General features: G+C 50.3%; 1 pseudogene; it reads right to left on the reverse strand.

Annotated features, from left to right (window-relative positions):
* LOC135235137 (dystroglycan 1-like) lies at nt 1-24,675 on the reverse strand (annotated as a pseudogene).

Here is a 24,675-nt window from a genome sequence, read left to right on the forward strand (position 1 = left end):
TTGGTGAAAACGTGTTTTTAATACAAGATTCGGACATACAGTGCCTAGTGGCATAAATAAAACAATGCCATTAAACCCAGTAACAAGACAAAAAAAAAAAGAAAGAAAAGATCTTCACTGCTAATCATTTTAATCGCCACCCCTTTTACCGTTTATGCACTCATTTTATTTGCCATAGCAACAAACAATTGGTCAGACCCTCAGGATTAAACAAACCCCCCACCCCCACCCCCACCCCCCCCCTCCCCTCCCCTCCCCCTCCCCCCACTGCCGTGCTGGGACAGAGCACCAGCTTTCATTTTGTTTTCTGAGGGCTGGGGGTGGGGGGCACCCTCAGTAATTCCCACCAGGAGGGCTCAATGATCCCCCCCCCCTTAGAGCACAAACTCAGCTCCTACTGAGCATGCTCACAAACTGTCCCTGTGTCTGTGCGTGTGTGTGTCTGTGTGTGCGCAGTAATTAAGGTTTTTCTTTTGGGGGGGGGGGGGCGCTGTAGGGAAAGAGATCATTCATTTATACAAAATATTCACATATAAAAAAATACTTTTTTCTTCCATATTCCAGTTTTAACGACTTACTCGACTTATGCTCCTCCTTGCTCCGACCCCTCCCTGCCTACAGAATCACTCCAGTGAAATAAACCCTCCCCTTTCCAGGCAGCGGCAGCAGCAGCACTGGGAGACACGCATATAAGGCGGAAATGATTGGCCCATAAAACCAAAAGGCTAAGTAAGAATTCTGATTAAAATGGATAAGTCACATGACCAGGGTCAGACACGCCCACAGAGGGTGGGACCAGCTCTCACAACCTGTGAAACCCTTCCCACACTTCTTCAGCCAGAATATTATACACTGCTGTACATCGCTCTGGATAAGAGCATCTGCCAAATGCCTGTAATGTAATATGAGTAAAAAATCCAGCGGAGACAGACAGCCAGCCAGACAAACAGACAGACAGACAGACAGACAGCCGGGCTCCTCCAGGCCCCATCTCAAGCAGAAGCAGGGCAAGGAGGAAACACAACGAGCTCATGAGCATGATGAAGCTGATGAGGATGAAGACGCTGATGACAGAGCTACAGTGCCACACACACACTCACGCATTTACGACCTGGTCACCACATGTTCATCCACGTCTTTAATCAACCCAGTCCAAACGAGGCAGTTAAAAATCTGAAGCTGAGGATTCAACACTGTTCATCATTAAGCTGCAGCTCCAGGTCATGCTCCATGCCGGATTTTCTGAGAGCAAATCAGCCGCTTGGCCCTCTAGAGATATCTACACTCTCTCAAACCCAACACATCACACACATTATACACTCTCTCAAACCCAACACATCACACACTCTCTCAAACTGAACACATCACACACACTCTCACACTCTCTCACACTGAACACACCACACACATCACACACTCTCTCACACTGAACACATCACACACTCTCTCAAACCCAACACATCACACACTCTCTCACACCGCAACACATCACACACATCACACACTCTCACACCGAGTGCCAAGCACCGAGCACATTACACACATCTGAGACCATTCAGTATCCACTTTAAAATCTACATTTCTCTCCTAAATCACTCAAAATCGATCATTTTATACACACTTTTTTCTCAAAATTATTTTTGGTAAACTGAGATTAGAATACAGTTCCTAATTTTAAAAAGTTAAAAAACTGACATGGGCTTCCATTTCTCACAGACACATGCGTGTTCAAGACTCAACACGCGCGTGCAAGACTCAACACGCTGCAAGACTCAACACGCGCGTGCAAGACTCAACACACGCATGGTAGACTCAACACGCCTGTGCAAGACGGTGAGTCGTGCGCTCAATACTGAACGGCAGAATGAAGACAGCAGAGGGCGGACCACACTGAGGACTCCTGCTCTGTTCGTCACAAACAGAACTGAAGGCTCAGGAAGCTCAAACAATACCATGACAACAAAGACACCCACCCACCCCCCCCCACCCAACAAAAAAACAAGTATACCAGTCAAGCACTGGCCATTCCACACGTTCCTGAAACATGCCTGAAAACAAACCTCTCTTCCCATGGCAGCGTTCACGCGACTCAGAGCATTACAATCCCGGGGATTTCTCTCTTTCTTTATTTATTTTTTTTTTAATTCAGTTTGACTTGGATTTTTCAGGCTGCTTGCGTTTCTGCTCAACGTGAATACGGATTTTTAAAATATGAAAAGTGTTAATCACTATGGTTACAATATCACAGCTTTGCCAACAAGGGGTCCAATTAACTCTAATCACAAATCTGCCTCCGAGAGTGTGTGCGTGTAGTGTGGTGCGTGTGTGTGTGTGTGTGTGCGTGTAGTGTGTGTGTGCTTGCATGTCTCTAATTTCAGTTCTTTTTCAATTCATTTCAAAGAAGTTAAGAAGACAGAAAGAGTACTGTTAGGCAAGTCTTGAGACATAAGAAAATAAAAAAGACAGAAAATAAAATAAAATAAAAAACCAAACCCCCTCCCACCCAACCCAAAAACAGAAAACCTAAAAGCGTGGGGGTGTTCATCTCCCGATCACCAGGGGAGACCCGATCAACAGTTCCACAGTCAGGGGTCACCAGGTACCCCCCAAACCCCCAACGCCCCCGCCACTCCCAACCCCCCATCGCCCCACTACGGCTCAGTCCCGGGAAGCCCAGTGCATTATGGGGGCACGTACGGGGGGGGGGACCTGTAGGGGGTCATGTTCTTGGGGCGCGAGCCCTTCCCCTCCAGCGGGGTGAGAAAGGGCGGGGGGGGCTGGTAGGGGGGCGCATTGGGGTCCTCGTCCCGCAGCCCGGAGTACTCCCCCAGCAGCCCCTGGTTGAGGGGCGTGGTCTCTGGGCTGGCGGCGTTGGGGTACTCGGGCGGGGGCAGGGGGGGCTTCTCCTCCTGCAGGATGAGGGGCACGCTGGAGGAGGGGGGCGCTTTGGGGTCGTCCAGCTCGTCGGCGAAGATGATGGGCACGCCCTTCTTGATGAAGGTGGCCTGGTCCTCCACCGTCAGCTTGCCCCGCCTCTTCTTGCGATAGCAGATCATGGCGATGACGCCCGCGATCAGCAAGATGGCCGCCACCACCACGGCGGGGATGACCGTGTGCAGGTACACGTCGTCGGCGCTCTGGCGGCCGGGCGCGGCCGAGGGCGTGGGGGGCGGCGGCGGGGGCGGGGGGGCCAGGTCGGCCGGCGGGACGAAGGAGAAGCTGCGGCAGCTCCCGGCGCCGCTCACGCGCACGTCGATGGGGTGGAAGTCGGGCTCCATGGCGTTGGCGAAGGCGGCAGTGGGCCGGCCACTGGGCTCGGCCAGGCGGCGGCTCAGGCTCAGGGCCTGCTCCCGGGGGCAGGGGCTGGCCGGCAGGCTGCTATTGGTCCACTCCACCAGGATGGAGCCGCGGCTGATGTTGCGTAGCGACAGGGCGCTGCAGTTCCGGTCCCCCAGCGCCAGCGCCAGCTTCTTCACCAGCGCGATCTTCCGCTGCACGTTGGCGGTGACGGTCTGCGGGTCGCCCTGGAAACGGGCAGCGAACAGCACGGGGGCGTGGTCGGCGGAGGGGTGGCGGCGGACGCGCACCTCGAAGGCGTCGCTGGCGCTGCGCCCGCCCTTGTCCGTGGCCTGCAGGAAGCACTCGTGCGTGCCCTCATGCCCTGGCTCCGGCAGGCCGAACAGCAGCTGGCTGCTGCTGTTAAACTGGATCCAGGACCCCTCCGCCCCGCCCGCGCCCGCGCCCGCGTCCCCGCCCGCGCCCCCCTCCCCCTCCCCCTCCCCGCCCTGCTTCAGCCGCAGAGTCAGGCGCAGGTGGTCCGTGGGCCCGTCCTCCCGGTCGTAGAAGGTGTCGGACGGGATCTTCACCTCGAAGTAGCTGCCCACCCACACGCTCACCTGGTCGATGGGGTTGCGCAGGTCGGGCTTCTGGTTCTGACCCGGGACCGGGGGCGTGGCCGTGCGCTTGGGCGGTCGGGGGGTGGTGCTTTTGGGCTCCCGGCTCGCGGGGGGAGGCGGGGTGGAGGTCTTGGGCTTGCGGGGCTTCTTGGTGGGGCTGGTTTTGGGCCTGCGGGTGGTGGAGGGGGGGGTCGGGGAGGCGGTGGCCTCCACTAGACGGGCGGGTGGCGGTGGGCTGGACGGGGGGGGTGCGGGTGGAGTCCAGCACGCGCGTGGGCTGGGGGGGGCCCAGCGTGGGGGTGTGGGCCACAGGGGCCGGCAGGCGGATGGTGGGCTTCATGGGCAGCGGGATAGGCTCGCGCGCGAGGGGGGCGGTGTGCTCGGTGCTGGGCGCGATGTGGGGCGAGGTGGGGGTGGGCACGATGCGCAGGGGGGGCTCAGGGTGGGCGCTGGGCGGGAGCAGGGAGGGCAGCGGGGTGGGGGTGTTGTACAGCTGCCGGCGTGCCCGCTTGGCGGCGTGGGGCTTCTTGTTGGCGATGTGCCAGCCCACCACGGGGTGGCCCAGCACGGCCGACATGGCACCCTCCTTGGCGGGACGCTGCACCCCGCTGAGGTCGGGCACCTGGCCCGGCTCCAGCGCGCACCCCAGCCGCCAGGACAGCAGCGCCCCGGTCTCCACCACCTTCTTGGCGTTGCCGGGGCCGGCCATGAAGGCGGACATGTCGAAGAGGCGGTTGTTGACAACGGGCTGGAGGCGCATGCGCTGCAGTGGGACGGCGGAGAAGCGCTGCATGCGTCGCATTAGCTCCACGCGCTGCAGCGCGCTCAGCTTGGTCAGGTCCGCGTCCAGGATCACCGTCAGCACCGTCACCGGCTCCTCCCCGCTGCACCAGAAGGGCGGGGCCTCTGCAGAGGGGGCGGGGCCGTCCGCGTGCTCCTCGGGGTGCACCTCGATGGAGAACACGTCGGGGCTGGGGGGCACCCGGGACCCATCGCCATCGGCAACAGAGACGGAGATGTAGTGGTTCCCCCGGTCGGCCTCTAGAGGGAGCCCCTGCAGGACCCCACTCACAGGGTCCCAGTGCAGCCAGGAGGGCAGAGAGGCCTTTCCTGCTTCAGTCACCTGCACAAGGAACAAGCACCGGGTCAGCAGAACCACTACCCCACAGCAAACACAACTCACACAGGACCCCTACACCACAGCATACACAACTCACACAGGACCCCTATACCACAGCATACACAACTCATACCCCACAGCATACACAACTCACACAGGACCCCTATACCACAGCATACACAACTCATACCCCACAGCATACACAACTCACACAGGACCCCTACCCCACAGCATACACAACTCACACAGGACCCCTATACCACAGCATACACAACTCATACCCCACAGCATACACAACTCATACAGGACCCCTATACCACAGCATACACAACTCATACCCCACAGCATACCACAACTCATACAGGACCCCTATACCACAGCATACACAACTCATACCCCACAGCATACACAACTCACATAGGACCCCTATACCACAGCATACACAACTCATACCCCACAGCATACACAACTCATACAGGACCCCTACCCCACAGCAAACACAACTCACACAGGACCCCTACCCCACAGCATACACAACTCATACAGGACCCCTACCCCACAGCAAACACAACTCACACAGGACCCCTACCCCACAGCATACACAACTCAAACAGAACCCCTACACCACACACACAACTCACACAGAACTAAACCACATCACACAGAACTCATACAGGACTCTTACACCACAGCTGCAACTCATACAGAACCCCTACACCACACACAGAACTCACAAAGAACAACTAAACCACATCACACAGAAGCACTAAATTAAAAACAGTGGGAAAAGGCGTTTAACCCAGATCAGGATATGTATATGTACACACAGAGCTGCATTTCATAAGAACAGTAGAGTCTCACATGATCTACAGGACGTTCAGATCCAGTGGCACTCATCGTCACAGTAACGACCGTAAACAAAGCACGTGTCACGTCACATGCAGGGCTTAAACATTCCACACCCCGTGTAGACGGAACATACAACACGCGTGAAATCCTGATGCCAGTGAGGAATCAGACACTAACAGGGGCATACCGGGTGGGGAACAGAACCAGAATCCGCTAGGTTGCAGGTTTGAGTTTCAAGTGGGGCACTGCCATTATAGCCTTGAACAAGGCACTTAACCTGGATCGCTAGAGAAAATATCCAGCACGTATAACCCAAGTGAAAGCGCATCAACGTGTTTGATGAAGGAAGAAAAATTTAAACCATGACAAAGGACAAAAACAAGGCCTGCCATGCAAGATTAGCTCTTCCCCTTCGCTAAACAAAAACCAAACTTAAAACGTTTTCTGTCATTCCTTTTTCACACGTTTATTACCACGCAAGATTACTATTATACGCACCAGGCAAGCTTGGAATAAACTATATTTGCTCAAATAAGAACTATGTGGGGTGACTTACCGATAGCTTGGTACCGATAGTGATTATTTTCATATTAAGGTCAGGTAATACTGGTCTAAACACTGTCTCACAAAACGCAGCACTGAACACCGTCTGTTACACTGAACACAGTGTCCTTTGGCTTAGCTGAACACCATGTCCTGTGGCGTAGCTGAACACCGTGTCCTGTGGTGTAGTTGAACACTGTGCCCAGTGGCTTAGCTGAACATGCTGTCCCTCTGGCTCTGCACATGTGCAGACACGCATCACACTCCCTCCGTTCCCACCTCTCTGACGCGCGGAGCGCAGCTTAGCGACCGTCTCCGGGTGTGACAGCTTAGCGACCGTCTCCGGGTGTGGCAGCAGCGTCACCAGCCGTCCCATCTGAGCATCATCCCCCTCCCCTTCTGACCATAATCTTCCCACAACAATGACCCAGCGTCACCCCTCACTACTCAAAACCATTGCCTAGCAACACATCAACGCCACCTGCCACTCCACGATCGATAAGGACTTGAATGCCTGTGGATGTTTGTTTTCTTTTGTGTTCTGTGTTGTAAGGCTCGGTGCCATATAGCCTATTGCTTATAGCCCATACACTTCAGTTTGTAATACACATTTATTTATAATATACATATCCTTCATAAAACTAAACACATATAGTTTATCTAATATAAGCAACATCATCCATCACAACAACATACTGAGTAAACCAGTACACTAAACTACAGTAACCAGTAGACTCACTGAATCGAGTGTGCTGGTATAAAGTTACTGTGTTCATCATCGGTCACTGCTAAAATACAACAAAATACCCTGTGGATTAAAGGGACACTGAGCGGGGAGGTGGTGGTGATGGGGACACAGTGAGGAGGTGGTGGTGATGGGGATACTGTGAGTGAGGAGGTGGTGATGGGGACACTGTGAGGAGGTGGTGGTGATGGGGATACTGTGAGTGAGGAGGTGGTGATGGGGACACTGTGAGTGAGGAGGTGGTGATGGGAACACTGTGAGGAGGTGGTGGTGATGGGGACACTGTGAGTGAGGTGGTGGTGATGGGGACACTGTGAGTGAGGTGGTGGTGATGGGGATACTGTGAGTGAGGAGGAGACAGCAGCTCCAGTGGATATAGAGCCTTTCAGCCAGTGGAACAGAGTGGAGAAACAGAGTCACTGGGGCTCCGTATGACAGTGTACCTTGGGCAGGATTTAGTGCATCCCACCACATGAGCAAAAGCAGCGAAAACAGCCGCGTCCTCAGCTTCCCAGTGCAATCAGCACGAGATGTTCATTTTGCCTTTAATAATTCATTCCTGGCCAATTAATAATTTAGCACAAACATTCCCTTGATAGATCATTAACTGCTTAACATGAGGAACGTACTGCTGGGGTCTGCCGCTACCCCCCCCCCCCCAAACCCCCCGCAGTTCACACCCCCAACTGCCCAATCCAAACCCCCCACCGCCTAACTCAACCCAAACCCCCATCCCCCAAATCAAAGCACCCAACCCAAACCCCCACCACCCCTAGTTCTCTTCTTTCTTCTTCATCTGCGCTTTCTTCTTGAAACTAGCAGTAGGCTATGATGCTTCTAACGCCAGGGCAACCGCATCAGGACCACTGCTGAGCGGCATTCTCACACCTCTTCCCTTCTGAAGGACCCCTGCTATGGTGACATCACTGCTGTTAGGCACACAGAACAGCAGACACACTCCTCTCTCCCCCTCCCTCCCGCTCTCTCCTGTCTGTGCCCCCTCCCTTCCTGTTTATCCTCTCTCTCCCTCGCTCGCTCACACGTGCACGCAGCCCAATCCTGTGGTCAAGCAGTCGCAGCGAATGCTGAATTTAATCTCTCTCATACTCATATTTCACCAAGCAGAACTGCCACTGAGATTCTTATTATTCTTATTAAAACAGGAATCCAAAACCAGACCACCCCCCATTTCCCCCTTCAAGGCAGAGCGTGTATGACCTCATAAACATGAGCAGCGACATCATACACTCCCAGAACCGACCGCCTGTGTCCACCTGCTGTAAATCGCACAGCTAAAGGCAGCAGCACAGACAGAAAGGTAAGTAATGAAGACAAAGAGAAGGCTGAAATACAGGAAGAGTAGAGAGCTCCTGACAGTGTGACACAGAACTACAGAGCAGCTCACTGGACATCTACAGGCAGGACACTTACTTTAGAGATGAGAACTACATTTACCAGCATGCCCCTGTCCTATAAAAAAATCCAGAAGAACAATATGTTCCCTCCAGTGGCAGGGAACAAAACCTCAGGACGGAGGGGACATAAGACTCTGCTAAACACACACTGCGGCTGTGCTGATCACACACACACACACACACACATACACGCACGGACATGGACACACAAACAGATGCAAGCACGCATGCACACACACACCCTGTTCTACACTGTGTAACAATTAACTGAACAATGAATCAATCCTGACTAATCACCTTCAGCGTAGCTAACTGGAATGAGGTGAATGTTTCCCAAAAGCTGATACACACTGATACTTCAAACCATGAATCAATAGCCAATTAACAGCTCAATCACAGTTAATTAATGAAGGCCTGAGCAGGGACAGGGCTGTCCGGGAGGGAGATGGGACTGAGCTTTAAATGCTTCCCATCAACTCACATTCACACCCACAGCTCCACTCAGATCGGGGAGTGCGTCCGGACTCCTACTGCTGGGGTACCAAACAAAAGGGGGGGGGAGATCTTAAGGGGGGTGACGGAGAGCGCTACACACCTCCACACAGCACTGAGCTCCACAGGCCAGGCCCACTCACCCACACCTGCAGGCCACGCCCACTTACCCACACCTGCAGGCCACGCCCACTTACCCACACCTGCAGGCCACGCCCACTCACCCACACTCGCAGGCCACGCCCACACCTGTCACTCACCTTCAGCGTGCTGCCGCCGGTGGGTGTCTCCATCGGCACCTTCAGCTGGAACACCTGACCCACCACCGCCGAGGAGTCTGGGATACCGACGGGCGGGGCCGTCCCCATCAGAGCCGCCGCCTCCTGGACGTCCGTAAGCATGGAAGAGTGCATGGAGGCCTCCAGCAGTGCCCCCCCCTCCGCCCGCCCCCCCCGCACCCCCACCGTGGCCGCCAGCAGCCCCAGCAGCAGCACAACGGCCCCGCCCCGCCCCCCCGCACTCCCTCTCCGCCGGTCCGCCGCCATCGCGCACTCTCCCTCTCAGGACACGCGCCGCAGGACCAGCATGCACCTCTCCCGCCAAGGATCCTGGGTCAGTGTTAGTCCCTCCTCGTCCTCGTCCTCTTCCTCCTGCTCTCTCTCTCTCTCTCGCGCTCTCTCTGTTCAGGTTCCTCAGCAGAGCAGAAGCTCCATCCTCAGCCAGCTGCTCTCCAGTCTGAAGTAAAAAAGAAGAGTCATTATAATATAACCCAACCAGCTCATACTAGAACCCAACCAGCTCATACTAGAACCCAACTAGCTCACACTATAACCCAACCAGCTCACACTATAACCCAACCAGCTCACACTATAACCCAACCAGCTCATACTATAACCCAACCAGCTCATACTAGAACCCAACCAGCTCACAATATAACCCAACTAGCTCATACAAAAACCCAACCAGATCATACTAGAACCCAACCAGCTCATACAATGACCCAACAGGCTCATACAATAACAAAACGAGCTCATACAATAACCCAACCAGCTCATACAATAACCCAACCAGCTCACACTATAACCCAACCAGCTCACACTATAACCCAACCAGCTCATACTATAACCCAACCAGCTCATACTAGAACCCAACCAGCTCACAATATAACCCAACTAGCTCATACAAAAACCCAACCAGATCATACTAGAACCCAACCAGCTCATACAATGACCCAACAGGCTCATACAATAACAAAACGAGCTCATACAATAACCCAACCAGCTCATACAATAACCCAACCAGCTTGTACAATAACTCAACCAGCTCATACAATAACTCAACCAGCTCGTACAATAACCCACCAGCTTGTACAATAACCCAACCAACTCATACAATAACCCAACCAGCTTGTACAACATTAGCCAGCATTAGCCACCATCAGTGCTAGCCAGGATTAGCCAGCACTGACCAGCATTAGCCACTGTCAGTGCTAGCCAGCATTAGCTACCGTCAGTGCTAGCCAGGATTAGCCAGCACTGACCAGCATTAGCCACCGTCAGTGCTAGCCAGGATTAGCCAGCACTGACAAGTTACTCAGCACAAGCCACTGTTAGCCAGCACTAGTGCGCATTAGCCAGCACTATGCAGAAATAGCCAGCGCTAGCAGAAATCACCACACAGAAGCGCTACAGCAGCCTTCTCTTTCACTTTTTATTGAATATGGCAGCATTACCTCCAAGCGTCGCACTTTCAATTACTTTAATTACACCCGAGAGGTCGGGCAGCTTCAAGCCATCCTGATTCTGACAGAGAGATCACAGATCTGCACTTTAACTTTCAAACCAATTTCTTTTCCAATTAGAAGTTAATTAGAGAATGCAAAGTCCAGAGGTGTAGCTGCTCAATGAGATGCAAATGTGTAAATGAAGAGGAAGCAGCTGCTGAAAGCTACGCTAAAGTTTCAGGACACTCTACAGGTGTCTTTACAGCAAATACAGGTTATTTCCCACATAACCTCGCCCTCATTTGGGATAAACAGGCAGCTGCTACAGATAAGCAGTACTGTTCCCATCACTGTTAAGATGATTGGGGGGGGGGGGGGGGGGAGACTCCGGGTTCATGGATCTCATGATGTGCAGTCTGTGAGCCAATCACAGCAGACACCCCAGACGGCACTGGCAGTCTGAGATCAGCCAGCGACAGACAACAGCCTAACGCTCAGCCCACTCAGGGCTCTCTCTCTCAGCGCTAACGCTCAGCACATTCAGGGCTCTCTCTCTCAGCGCTAACGCTCAGCACATTCAGGGCTCTCTCTCTCAGCGCTAACGCTCAGCACATTCAGGGCTCTCTCTCTCTCTCAGCACTAACGCTCAGCACTTCAGGCTTTCTCTCAGCGCTAACGCTCAGCACATTCAGGGCTCTCTCTCTCTCTCAGCACTAACGCTCAGCACATTCAGGGCTCTCTCTCTCAGCGCTAACGCTCAGCACATTCAGGGCTCTCTCTCTCTCTCAGCACTAACGCTCAGCACATTCAGGGCTCTCTCTCTCAGCGCTAACGCTCAGCACATTCAGGGCTCTCTCTCAGCGCTGGGGTACACAGCACCGCGGGGCTCAGCTCTGAAATGTGCATATAAACACATATAACCGCCGAGTGTCTGTGTGACCAGCGCCCCGTCTCCACGGAGATCCCTCCATCTCCATCCCTCCTTCTCCATCTCCCACTCTCCATCCCTTTGTTTCCATCCTTCCAACTCCATCCCCCACTCTCCATCCCTCCATCTCCATCCCCCACTCTCCATCCCTCCATCTCCATCCCTCCGACTCCATCCCCCACTCTCCATCCCTCCATCTATATCCCCCACTCTCCATCCCTCCATCTTCATCCCTCCGACTCCATCCCCCACTCTCCATTCCTCCATCTCCCACTCTCCATCCCCCACTCTCCATCCCTCCATCTCCATCCCCACTCTCCATCCCCAATCTCCATTCCTCCATCTCCATCCCCCACTCTCCATTCCTCCATTTCCATTCCTCCATCTCCATCCCCCACTCTCCATTCCTCCATCTCCATCTCCCATTCTCCATCCCTCCATCTCCATCGCTCCGTCTCATCCCTCCATCTCCATTCCTCACTCTCCATCCCTCCATCAAAATCCCTCACTCTCCATCCCTCACTCTCTCAGCTCTCCCCCAGTCAGAACAGAGCAAAGGGGCAGACTGAACACCCCTCAAAAAACACTTCGTTTCAGATGCGTCAGTCACGTCAGTCTCACTGGGGAGTGCCCCCGCCCCCCCATGGGTCACACTGATTTCCTCAAACAGAGGCTTGCTTCCTGTACTAAAGACAGTGTAATTACATCACTGCGGTGCAGGAAAACGGGGGGGGGGGGGGGGTGAGAGGAGAATATAATTACCCCACCCCCCGCCCGCACATATTCTGTACACAATGAACACACTTCACTAAAATTAGAAACCCGGCTCTTTTTAAAACTCTGCAGGGCACTGATTAAGGGGGTTGTGCTCCCCAGCCTGACACCCCCAGGTTTGCATGCAGATGGGAGTGTGAGTCAGGGTCCCCCCCCACCCCTCCTCTCCCACCCCCGCCGGGGGCCACACTGTAAGCTTTATAAAGCACAGTGACTCACCCCCGTCAGCACAGAGATTTACCCTCAGAGGCATCAATGCAACAGCTTTCAAAAAGCACACACGAGCGTTAATGCACACACACACACACACACACACACACACACACACATGCGCAGATGCTCACTCACACACACTTACATACACGCACTCACACAAAAACCCACAGGTGTACAAACATGCAAACACACAACATCATAAACCCACCTGCGGAGATTTAAACATCACCACAGGGCTTACTTCATAAAAACCAGAGGCCCAGTTCCCACAGGACAGTACAGTTACTGACACACAGGCCCACAGGACGGCACAGTTACTGACGCACAGGCCCACAGCTTCACACAGTTACTGACACACAGGCCCACAGGACGGGACAGTTACTGACACACAGGCCCACAGCTTCACACAGTTACTGACACACAGGCACAGTTACTGACGCACAGGCGCACAGCTTCACACAGTTACAGACGCACAGGCCCACAGCTTCACACAGTTACAGACGCACAGGCCCACAGCTTCACACAGTTACTGACACACAGGCCTACAGGACGGGACAGTTACTGACGCACAAGCACAGTTACTGACGTACAGGCCCACAGCTTCACACAGTTACTGACGCACAGGCCCACAGCTTCACACAGTTACTGACGCACAGGCCCACAGCTTCACACAGTTACTGAAGGCCAGCCTGTTCTCCACTGACTCTCTCAACAAGAGCTACAGTAACGGGCAAAATAAAAGCCATCGCTCACAAAGCCACTATTTTTAACAGCACAGGTCAATCTCAGCAGCGTCCTTCAGCACAGCCGTACGCTGCCTGGGAGAGAAATATGGATTCCATTTCCTACAGGCTGTTACAGGCGTGTTCATTTCACATACGATGAAGCATGAGAGCGCACGTCCCAGGCAGAGACGCAGATCTGCCTTCAGCGGCGTAGGGGACAAAAACAAGACATTTTCTTTAGGATTTAATGAGCGGGGACACTGACAGTATCAACCAGTACAACATGATAACACTGGGGGAAATAACTTATGTCCCCCAAGTTCCCCCCAGGATCCAGGTACATGGTCCCAGGGGCACACAGGATGTTGGTGTGCATGCGTAGCAGCAAGGCGGGGCTGTAGTTCTGCTTCCTGAACTCCAAGAGGGGCAGAGCCATGATGTCTTATAGCTCTATTGATGTGATTGGTTGATGCGAGTGATTGACAGAATATGATGACTCTCCTGTAGTCCTGGGGAACAGGACAGGACCTGCATTCTTATTGGCTAAGGTTTTGCCAGGGAAACGCCTAAACTGCTAGAGATCATGTCTGTCAGTCTATCAGCGGAACACACAGTAATGAAGAATTACCACAACTCACGCAGAAGAGAGGGGGTGTCCCCAGGTCCCCAGCCCTGTAAAAAGCAGAAACTACAGGGCGAAACTGACCAACCTCTCTCTGCATCCTGCCTCTATTGTAAATCTCTGTAAGTTTACTGTAAATCTCTGTGCCTCTACCGTAAACCTGTGCCTCTACTGTAAATCTCTGTGCCTCTACTGTAAATCTCTGAGCCTCTACTGTAAATCTCTGAGCCTCTACTGTAAATCTCTGAGCCTCTACTGTAAATCTCTGAGCCTCTACTGTAAATCTCTGTCCCTCTACTGTAAACCTGTGCCTCTACTGTAAATCTCTGCCTCTACTGTAAACCTGTGCCTCTACAGTAAATCTGTGCGTTTACTGTAAATCTCTGTGCCTCTAATGAGGCTGGCAACATCACCATCAAATTTAGTTTGAATTTAACGGTCTGGTGTTATGAATTTGAATGTATTTGAATTTGCATAAAAATGGATATTGTATGGTACAATATGTAAAATACACAGTGACACTCTAACATAGGCCTAAGTGTTATCATCCACAAGGGTGTATTACAATAGGACACGGACAACATTGTTCAAAATATAATGTTTTTTAGTTATAAATTATGCAGCAGTAGGTCTATACTCAGTGCAGCTCATGCAACAGGGAAATGATCTTACTAATGAAACTGAGCAAGGGCCTGGTGATGAATAAAAGTAAAGACTGTCCCAGGGATGTAACGGGCCATGGCCCGGCCTAATGGCCCTTAAGCGCTGCCATTGGCCTGTTTGTTTTCCTTTCTGTGACGCGATTGGACGTTACGTTAGAGAACCACCCACCGCACGCGAGCTCTGAAGCAGAGCTGCATTCATGGACGAGATTGAGCAGGGCCTAAAGCTGAGATCTGAATTCTCAATATTAAGTTCTACCTAAATAACAAAGGTTTCTAAGATATTCAAACAAATATTTTGTTGACAGGCCTAACGTGTAATGTTAAGTCCCTGTGCGTTGAATGTAAAGTCCCTGTGTCATGTCTAAAGTAACTGTCTGTCTGTCTGTCAGGAGGGGTCCCAGTGCAGGATGGGTACAGCCAAATTCACAGCATTGCAGTCTGGAAACTCTTTTTTTTCTTTTCTTTTTTTTGGGAAATGAGGAACTGCTTCTTTCACACAATTCACTCATTTTGATTGTAAAGCTTTCTGTCATGGGAGTTTTTATATGGTCATTTCCAAAGCAAATGATTTAGTTTTGAGAACATGTAGTTAGAACATGTCCTTCATTAACACTAATTAACTCGTTAACTTAATTCCATTAAGGCTACTGCTCACACCTCAACTCCCAATGAAGTGTAAAGGATCTGGAGCCCATAAAACGCTCAGTATCTCACAGGAAACAGAATGAATGAGATCAAGCGGTGATGTTGGGGGTTTACGAGGTGTGGCGCCATGTTGGCGGAAGTGTCCGCTCAGCAGCGGCGGGATTTAGCGGCAATTTAACGAGGCTGAACTGAACACACACACACACACACACACACACTACATACACACACACACACACTACACACACACACACTACATACACACACACACACACTGCATACACACACCTACACACACACTGCATACACACGCACACTACATACACACACACCTACACATACACTACATACACACACTACATACACACACCTACACACACACTACATACACACACACACTACACAACACACACACTACACACACACTACACACACTACTACACACACACTACACACACACACACACTACATACACACACACACACTACAACACACACACACACACCACACACACACACACACACACTACACACTACCACACACACACACACCACACACACACACACACACACACACATACACACACACTACACACACACTGCAACACAGCACACTACACACACACACACACATACACAACACACACACATACACACCTAACACACACACACACAAACACTACAACACACACACACACACACACACACTAACACACACACACACACACACTACACACACTACATCACACACACACACTACAAAACACACACACACTACACACACACATACACACACTACAAACACACATGCGACACACACACTATATACAAACACACACAAACTACATACACACACACACACACACACATACACAATACATACACTACATACACACACACACACTACATACACACATTACACACTACACACACACACTAATACACCCACAACACTACACACACACACACATACATACACACACACACACTACACACACACACACTACACACACACACACACACACACTACATACACACACACACACCTACACATACACCTACACTACATACACACACACACACACACACTACACACACACCACACACACACACACACATACACTGCACACACCACACACACCTACACCACACATATACACACACACACACTACATACATACACACACACACTACACACACCTACACACCAACTACAACACACACATACACACCACACCATCACACTACATACACACACCACACATACACACTAACATGCACACTACACACACACACACACGCACACACACATGCACACACCACACACACACCACACACACACACACTACACACATAACACACACACACACACACACTACACAACACACACACACTACATACACCACACAACACACACTACACTACCACTACATACATACATACACAGCACATACTACCACACACTACATGCACACACACGCATGCATACATGCACGCACGCACACGCGCACGCGCGCACGCACGCACACATGCACACACTGATTTTGGTTTTATGTCCTCCATTTTGTTCAATGTTAGAGGAAAATATTCCCCAGCGGCCGCCCCAGAACTGTGACCTTTAATAAATGCACTTTATTTTCATAGCAGAGCTCAAAGCCCCGCCCTCTCAACACCATGAGGCCTGCTGCAGGAGCCACACCCACAGATCGATAAGACAGAAACACGGCAAGACCAGTAGTATTTACACTGATCTAACCTCAGCGCACAGATTAGAGGTGACATTCAATTACACACTGATCTCTCACATACACACACACACACACACACTGCACTGATCTCTCTCACACACACTGCACTGATCTCACACACACACTGCACTGATCTCACACACACACACACTGCACTGATCTCTCACACACACACTGCACTGATCTCTCACACACACACACACACACAGATCTCACACACACACACACACACACTGCACTGATCTCACACACACACACTGCACTGATCTCACACACACACACACACTGCACTGATCTCTCACACACACACACACACACACGGCACTAAACCCGCAAGAGCAAGAGAGAGAGAATGAGAGAGGGGGAATGAGAGAGAGAGACAGCAAAAACATCTTCAGCAAGAACACAGAAAAAAAACCGCAGCTACCCCATTTCCTGTCGTTTCATCTTCTTAAGTTCTCAAAACATCTACAGGTCAAAGGTGGGCATGCTCACTCAGCCCTTCTGATATGGGCATGCCCAGTGAGCCCGTGTATGATCTGGGCATGCTCCGTGAGCATGTATGATCTGAGCATGCTCAGTAAGCCCGTCTGATCTGGGCATGCCCAGTGAGCCTGTGCATGATCCAACAGGAGGCCTGGTAAAGTCAATTTATAAAAGGAGTCTGTAAAATTCTGTTTTTTTTTTTTTTAATGCTAATGCGTGAGGGTCTTTTCAAAGAAATGCTAATTAGTGAGGGTCTCTAATGTAACACTAATGAGCGAGGGTCTTGCTAAATAAATGCTAATTAGTGAGGGTCTCTTTAAATAAACGCCAATCATTAAGAGGCCTTTTAAATAAATGCTAATTAGTACGGGTCTTCTTTAAATAAACGCTAATTACTGAGGGTTTTTAAAAAAAATAAATGCCCATTAGTGAGGGTCTTTAAAAAAAAGAAAATAAAAAAAGCTTTCAGCAGTGACATGTTTCAGGCCCGCTGTTCAGGTGCTTTTCCAGGCAGAAGCCCATTTAAATCCCTGTGCGTTTCTGTGGTCATTTATTACACACATTATGAGCTGACAGCCCAGACCTCACCCCACACTGGAGAGGGGCTGAACAAACTCACACAGGCAGATCGGAAAAAAGACCGGATAATTACACCACCTCACACGGTGCCATGTTACCGAACCGAACCGGAACCAGGCCGAACCGGGACCAGGCCGAACCGGAACCAGGCCAAACCAGGACGAGGCTGAACCGGAACCAGGCCGAACCGGAACCAGGCCGAACCGGGACCAGGCCGAACCGGAACCAGGCCAAACCAGGACGAGGCTGAACCGGAACCAGGCCGAACCGGGACCAGGCCAAACCGGGATCAGGCCAAACCGAGACCAGGCTGAACCGGAACCAGGCCGAACAGGAACCAGGCCAAACTGGAACCAGTCGAACCCGGAACCAGGCAAAACTGGAACCAGGCCCGAACCGGGACCAGGCTGAACCGGGAGCAGGCCGAACCAGAACCAGGCCGAACCGGGAGCAGGCCGAACCGGGAGCAGGCCGAACCGGGAGCAGGCCGAACCGGGAGCAGGCCGAACCAGAACCAGGCCAAACCGGGACCAGGCCGAACCGGGACCAGGCCGAACCGGGACCAGGCCGAACCGGGAGCAGATACAAACCGAGCCCACACACTCTGCATTACATTCACATGGGACAGAATCGGCTTTAAAACTTCAGCCTCACGATGATTGGGGGGGAGGGGTGGTCAGCTTGGGAGCAGCTGGCTGTGGACTTCAGCCTCAGAACACCCATATCACATGATCAGATTAATTACTGTTTAACACACACAGACAAAATACACCAGTAAATGAGTAATGCAACTCCCATTGTAGCGATATATTTCTATTTCAGTAGAAATGTTTCTGCTGTACTCACACATGTAATCACTACAGGACAGGTAGTCTCTGATTCTGTGCAGCAGGGTGGGGTAATGGTCAGGGAGTTGGGCAGCAGGGTGGGGTAATGGTCAGGGAGTTGGGCAGCAGGCTGGGATGGTATTGGTCAGGGTGGGGTAATGGTCAGGGAGCTGGGCAGCAGGTGGGGTAATGGTCAGGGGCTGGGCAGCAGGGTGGGGTAATGGTCAGGGAGCTGGGCAGCAGGGTGGGGTAATGGTGAGGGAGTTGGGCAGCAGGGTGGGGTAATGGTCAGGGAGTTGGGCAGCAGGGTGGGGTAATGGTCAGGGAGCTGGGCAGCAGGGTGGGGTAATGGTCAGGGAGTTGGGCAGCAGGGTGTGGTAATGGTCAGGGAGTTGGGCAGCAGGCTGGGGTAATGGTCAATGAGCTGGGCAGCAGGCTGGGGTAACGGTCAGGGTGGGGTAATCGTCAGGGAGCTGGGCAGCAGGGTGGGGTAATGGTCAGGGTGGGGTAATGGTCAGGGTGGGGTAACGGTCAGGGAGCTGGGCAGCAGGGGGTAAGGTCAGGTGGGGTAACGGTCAGGTGGGTATGGTCAGGAGCAGGCAGCAGGGTGGGGTAACGGTCAGGGTGGGGTAATGGTCAGGGAGCTGGGCAGCAGGGTGGGGTAATGGTCAGGGAGCGGGGCAGCAGGGTGGGGTAACGGTCAGGGGGGGTAAGCAGGGTGGGCCGTACTAATGCGAAGTGATTCCACTTCTTGCGAGTACGCAAGGTGCTGAACCTGAATAGCTCCAGTAAAATAACCAGATCTATCAATGCGTTTGCCAAGTGAAAAATGAGAAAGTTGTGTAAGTTTCTCAAGACAGGAGCATCTGCTAAATGCCTGAAATGTAAATGTAATGGGACAACAACAAAAAGTTTTTCTTAAACACACAAACGACAGAATCATTTTTGTTGGCAGAGTCGAATAAACGATAAAATCATAACCTACTGTCTCAAATTATTGGCTCAAATTAATTACTTGATAAATAGCCTCATTTCGAAAATTGTTTTATAAAAAGCAGTTCCACACTCCCGGTCGTGCTGTAATAGGCTGACTGTATATCAGCTGGGCTGAGATTACCCAGCCTGCGGCTGTGGGCCTATGACCCAATCACAGCCGTGCTGATATACAGTAAAACAGCACAACCTCCAGTGTGATATCAGTCTGAATCACAGCCGTTCTGATATACAGTAAAACAGCACAACCTCCAGTGTGATATCAGTCTGAATCACAGCCGTGCTGATATACAGTAAAACAGCACAACCCCCAGTGTGATATCACAGCCGTGCTGATATACAGTAAAACAGCACAACTCCCAGTGTGATATCACAGCCGTGCTGATATACAGTAAAACAGCACAACCTCCAGTGTGATATCAGTCTGAATCACAGCCGTGCTTATATACAGTAAAACAGCACAACCTCCAGTGTGATATCACAGTCTGAATCACAGCCGTGTTTATATACAGTAAAACAGCACAACCTCCAGTGTGATATCAGTCTGAATCACAGCCGTGCTTATATACAGTAAAACAGCACAACCCCCAGTGCGATATTGTTTAAAATCTGCGTAAGTATAATGAATGTACTGAATCACGTGTGGATACTCACTCGTGTGTGAGATTTTATTTCCAGGTGGAGTTGTGACGCTGTCACAGACTGTGAAAGACGCGTGAAAGCCCAGGCAAAGTTATAATGAAGGTCTTAAGCCGTGGACTGAAGTACCGCTTTTAATTTGTTTGTTTTGTTGTCCAGGGCAACACCTAACATCTATTTGTCCCGCAGATTACTTCACTGTTTCAGTTTATTCCTACAGTGTATCACAAATCCTACCTGGAAGACACTAGAACTCATTAAGGCTGAAACTTAGGACTTCTCCACCTGTGTGGAAAAGAAACAGTTTTTATGCACCCAGTGTTTGTCCGCTGGTGGTTGATAAATGACCGGCATATTTAAGAGCTGTTCTCTCTAATCTCTACTACATGGGAAAACTACAGCAGGCAAGATGGACTTCATACATTAAATAAAATAAACAAACAACAAATAAATAAACAGCAACATAGGTGGTTAACTTAACTAGTGCAGGTGGAAGGCCAGCACCACAGCTAATGCTAGGTAAGGCAGTGAACCTCCACAGTCAAACGCAGACCATTCAAACTAAAGCTTGCAGCCCTTATCCAGTTTCTAGTGCGTCATATAAGTCACAGCCCAATAATATATGGTACTGAATTTGAGAGCAGTCCGTTTATTGTTCAAAAAAAGAGATCTGTGCATACCAATCTTCTCTACGAACCAGGATTGTCGTTGCCCTCTAGCGGACATAAGTAGAACGGCATCACATGACGTTTGCAGGCTATTCATTTTGTGGCCGTTTACATATTCGCACATATTCCAACCACAAATTAGATTTTTTTTTTTTTTTTTTTTTTTTTTAGGGAACACGTTCGAATTTAATTTTTGGTTCAAAGTGACAGCCATAGATCAATTTATATAAATGAATGAGTTTCTCTTACATTTGTGGAAAAAAATCATTATCATCTACAATGGTGATAGCGCATTCCGCGAGGACAGTCACGGAGCAGAGAGCAAATGAGCATTGATCACGTCTTCAGCCAACACCGTAATCTTACATTCCTGCGTGATCACAAATTATGGATTTCACTTTTCGGTATTCACTTTTCATTGAGTCAAGGCTCTATTCGTTCATTATAAAATGGCAAATTATCTTCAGTGGGATTCAAATGAATCTACACGATACAATCAACCACAATCTGCAAAGCTGAGATGTTGCGCTTCCACTCAGTCAAGATAAAACAAAACAAAAAAAATTACAAAATTCATACCGCAAATGTGATAAAATACCTTGATTGAGTGTAGTTATTGGTTATTAAAGTGTGAATTCAAATTTAGTTTGGACAAATATGCCCCACATGAACCGTGCCGTGGCCCAATCACTTGGAATTTAGTTAGAGTTTAGAGTGTGAGTTTATGCCAGTAAACTAACCTCACGGCCGCCACACATAGAGCTCCACTTGCGCACGTGCCTCTCCTCACTACAGCAAAAGTCCACTTTCAGTTGCGCAAACCTCCGCGAAAATGGCATCTAACCAAAGTCTGCGTGGTGACCGCCACTGTTCCGAATCCATACGCTCACAACTGCTCTCACAACCATTTCTGCATCGAGTAAATCCACCAAATAGGGTCGTCAGCTCAGCGTTTTAGCCCAAACTTGCCTTATTTTAAAGTTTATAATGACATGGGGAAATACCTCATAGGAATTACTGAGTCAGTAGGATTTCTCCCCCTTTGACAGGAGAGGTTTCATGCTTCGTGGAAACACCAAACATTATATATTGTGAAGTGCGTCCCAAAGATTTGCATCGGCGTACCCACGCGATGTTGTTTCATTAATTAGTCGTGGATTATATTTCCGGACACAGCCATTAGTCACCAGTAGAATCCGGTTAAAAAGTGTCCATGCAGCCCATAAACGCGCCTATGGGATTGCGACGCAAAGGGAGCGGGTCAGAACATGTCTGTTCTTATACAGTACACTGCAGTGGCATCACTTTACGGTCGCCTGCAAAACGTTACACAGCCTATTGTACACAGCCTATTGTACAATGTGGTGAATATTTAAATCAAAACAATCCATCTGGCTGGCGAGATTATTCTCAAATGTAGGCATCGGGATGGTTCGGGAGGAAGACCGTAAAATGGGGGAGTTTTATTCTCTAGGGAGAACTGGAGGCTCGGAAGCCGGGCGAGGCGCAGCCGTCACATCAAAATCAACGCCGAATAAAAATGTTCGGATTTAGCCTCAACTTCGTGGATGGAGAGAAAGCATTTAACATTACCAAGTTAGTTAATAATTACGGATTTCTCGTGTCAGTTTACAAACAAAATCGTTTTAAATGAATCCATCTTCTTGCTGCCAACCGTGTGCTGACGGACGGTTCTCCCCCCTCCTTTAACACAAATATTTCCTGCAAGGTTGTTTGCAGGCAAGCGAAATGTCGTGGACCGTCCTAACGCTCGTAACTTTCCAGCTGACTCGCAGCATTATTAAAATGCCCAACACATGTCGGGGACATAAAATGATAAATGTTTACGGAGATATAATTGTCCTATGAAGAGAGATGTGCAGCTGACGCTCCAAATTAACGTTGCATTCAAAGCCGAGGTCACCCTGGAAAGGGGTCTATGTTCAATACAAAAGGTCCGCTGTTACACATTAAATGCATTAAATATTAGATAACTACTTACGACGTTCAAAAGTGCCCTCTAATATTACAACCCCATCAAAATAGTAGGCTAACATTATGAGTCGACAGAAGAGCCGAAAAAATATGCACGGTAGCCTACCTGTGGCTACCGCCAGTCTCTAGAGCTGGTTGATAAATTACAAAGCGAGCACCGGCTGCTGGTCAAAGCTATAAACCCAGCAAAGAGGGAGTTCAGTAGCCTCCAGCACAAATGCGACTAGTTAGCAATGCGTGAATCCTGTGTACTGTAAAACCAGCATGGACAGCCGTTTACCGATTACAGATCACAGCAGCTAACGTTAGCCAAACCCTGCGGAATAACGCAATGTAGGGCCTTAAAAGGCCTTTATCCATTCGCTGGAAATAATAATATGTTTAAAAACCAAGCGCTGGAATGTCTAGACCACTATCAATGTAACTAACAAGCTATAATATATTTTTTAATTGTGTCTAAAAAACTAAGTTCAAGAGCTAACCGAAAGGATTTCGCTTGAATCCAAACCAGTTAGCCAGCTATGTTAGCTAGCCATAGCGACCAGATACACCTGTTCCTGCGAAAGGGGAAAACCTACACACACAAATCCATCCTTACCTTGTTTACGTGAATCCGATTTACATCGTGTTAAATACGCTACACATGCTCAAATTAAGCACCTCTGTTTGTCTTGTTAGGCGTTAAGCACGTTTGTTTTTATCCAAATACGCCGGTGAAGCTGAAATCTAGTTTAGCATCTTCCCCAATGCCGGTGTAGAATTAGCCGTGTTAATGCAGCAGCGCTCGAGCGGCCAAACAGTGAACCCACTCCAGCAAACACGGCGATAAGAAAACCCATTAAAACAACATTTTAGAAATACGACAATTTTACTGACCGTTTAGTGCACACTTTCAGACGCTCCGGTTGCTCCCCGGTGCCATCGCCGTAGATGTGTGTAGCACAGTCAAGGGTAAAGTCAATTTTAACCCGTTCCTTTATCCTTGACCCTCATTACATCGATCCGGCGGCTGGATCAGGTCCCGGCGGTGCTGCCACTGATTACGTACGGCCTTCCAAATAAACAGTGGAGCCAATGGCGAGAGAAATGAGGAACTACGGTTTAACTAAGCAAAAGCAGTTGTCAATCTTGCATCCACTTTTCCGGTCTTATGACTGAAATGCGGAAGATGAAATGTAAATTAGAATGTAGCCTGCTAGTGTGAAGTAGGATAATAACACGAGAAAGATCAACTTCGCCACCGGCAGCCTAAAGGACTTGCTCTGAAGAGGGCAGTTGTTCATTTAAACGACTCCTACCCTACCCCGTCCGAAATGTTTGCTAGGTGAGCGTAGTTCTGTGCGTGCTCCAGCGCTCACCGCGAGGTGTAAATGCCTGGCCGCA

This window comes from Anguilla rostrata, chromosome 11, assembly GCF_018555375.3.
Source record: "Anguilla rostrata isolate EN2019 chromosome 11, ASM1855537v3, whole genome shotgun sequence".
Classification (NCBI taxonomy): domain Eukaryota; kingdom Metazoa; phylum Chordata; class Actinopteri; order Anguilliformes; family Anguillidae; genus Anguilla; species Anguilla rostrata.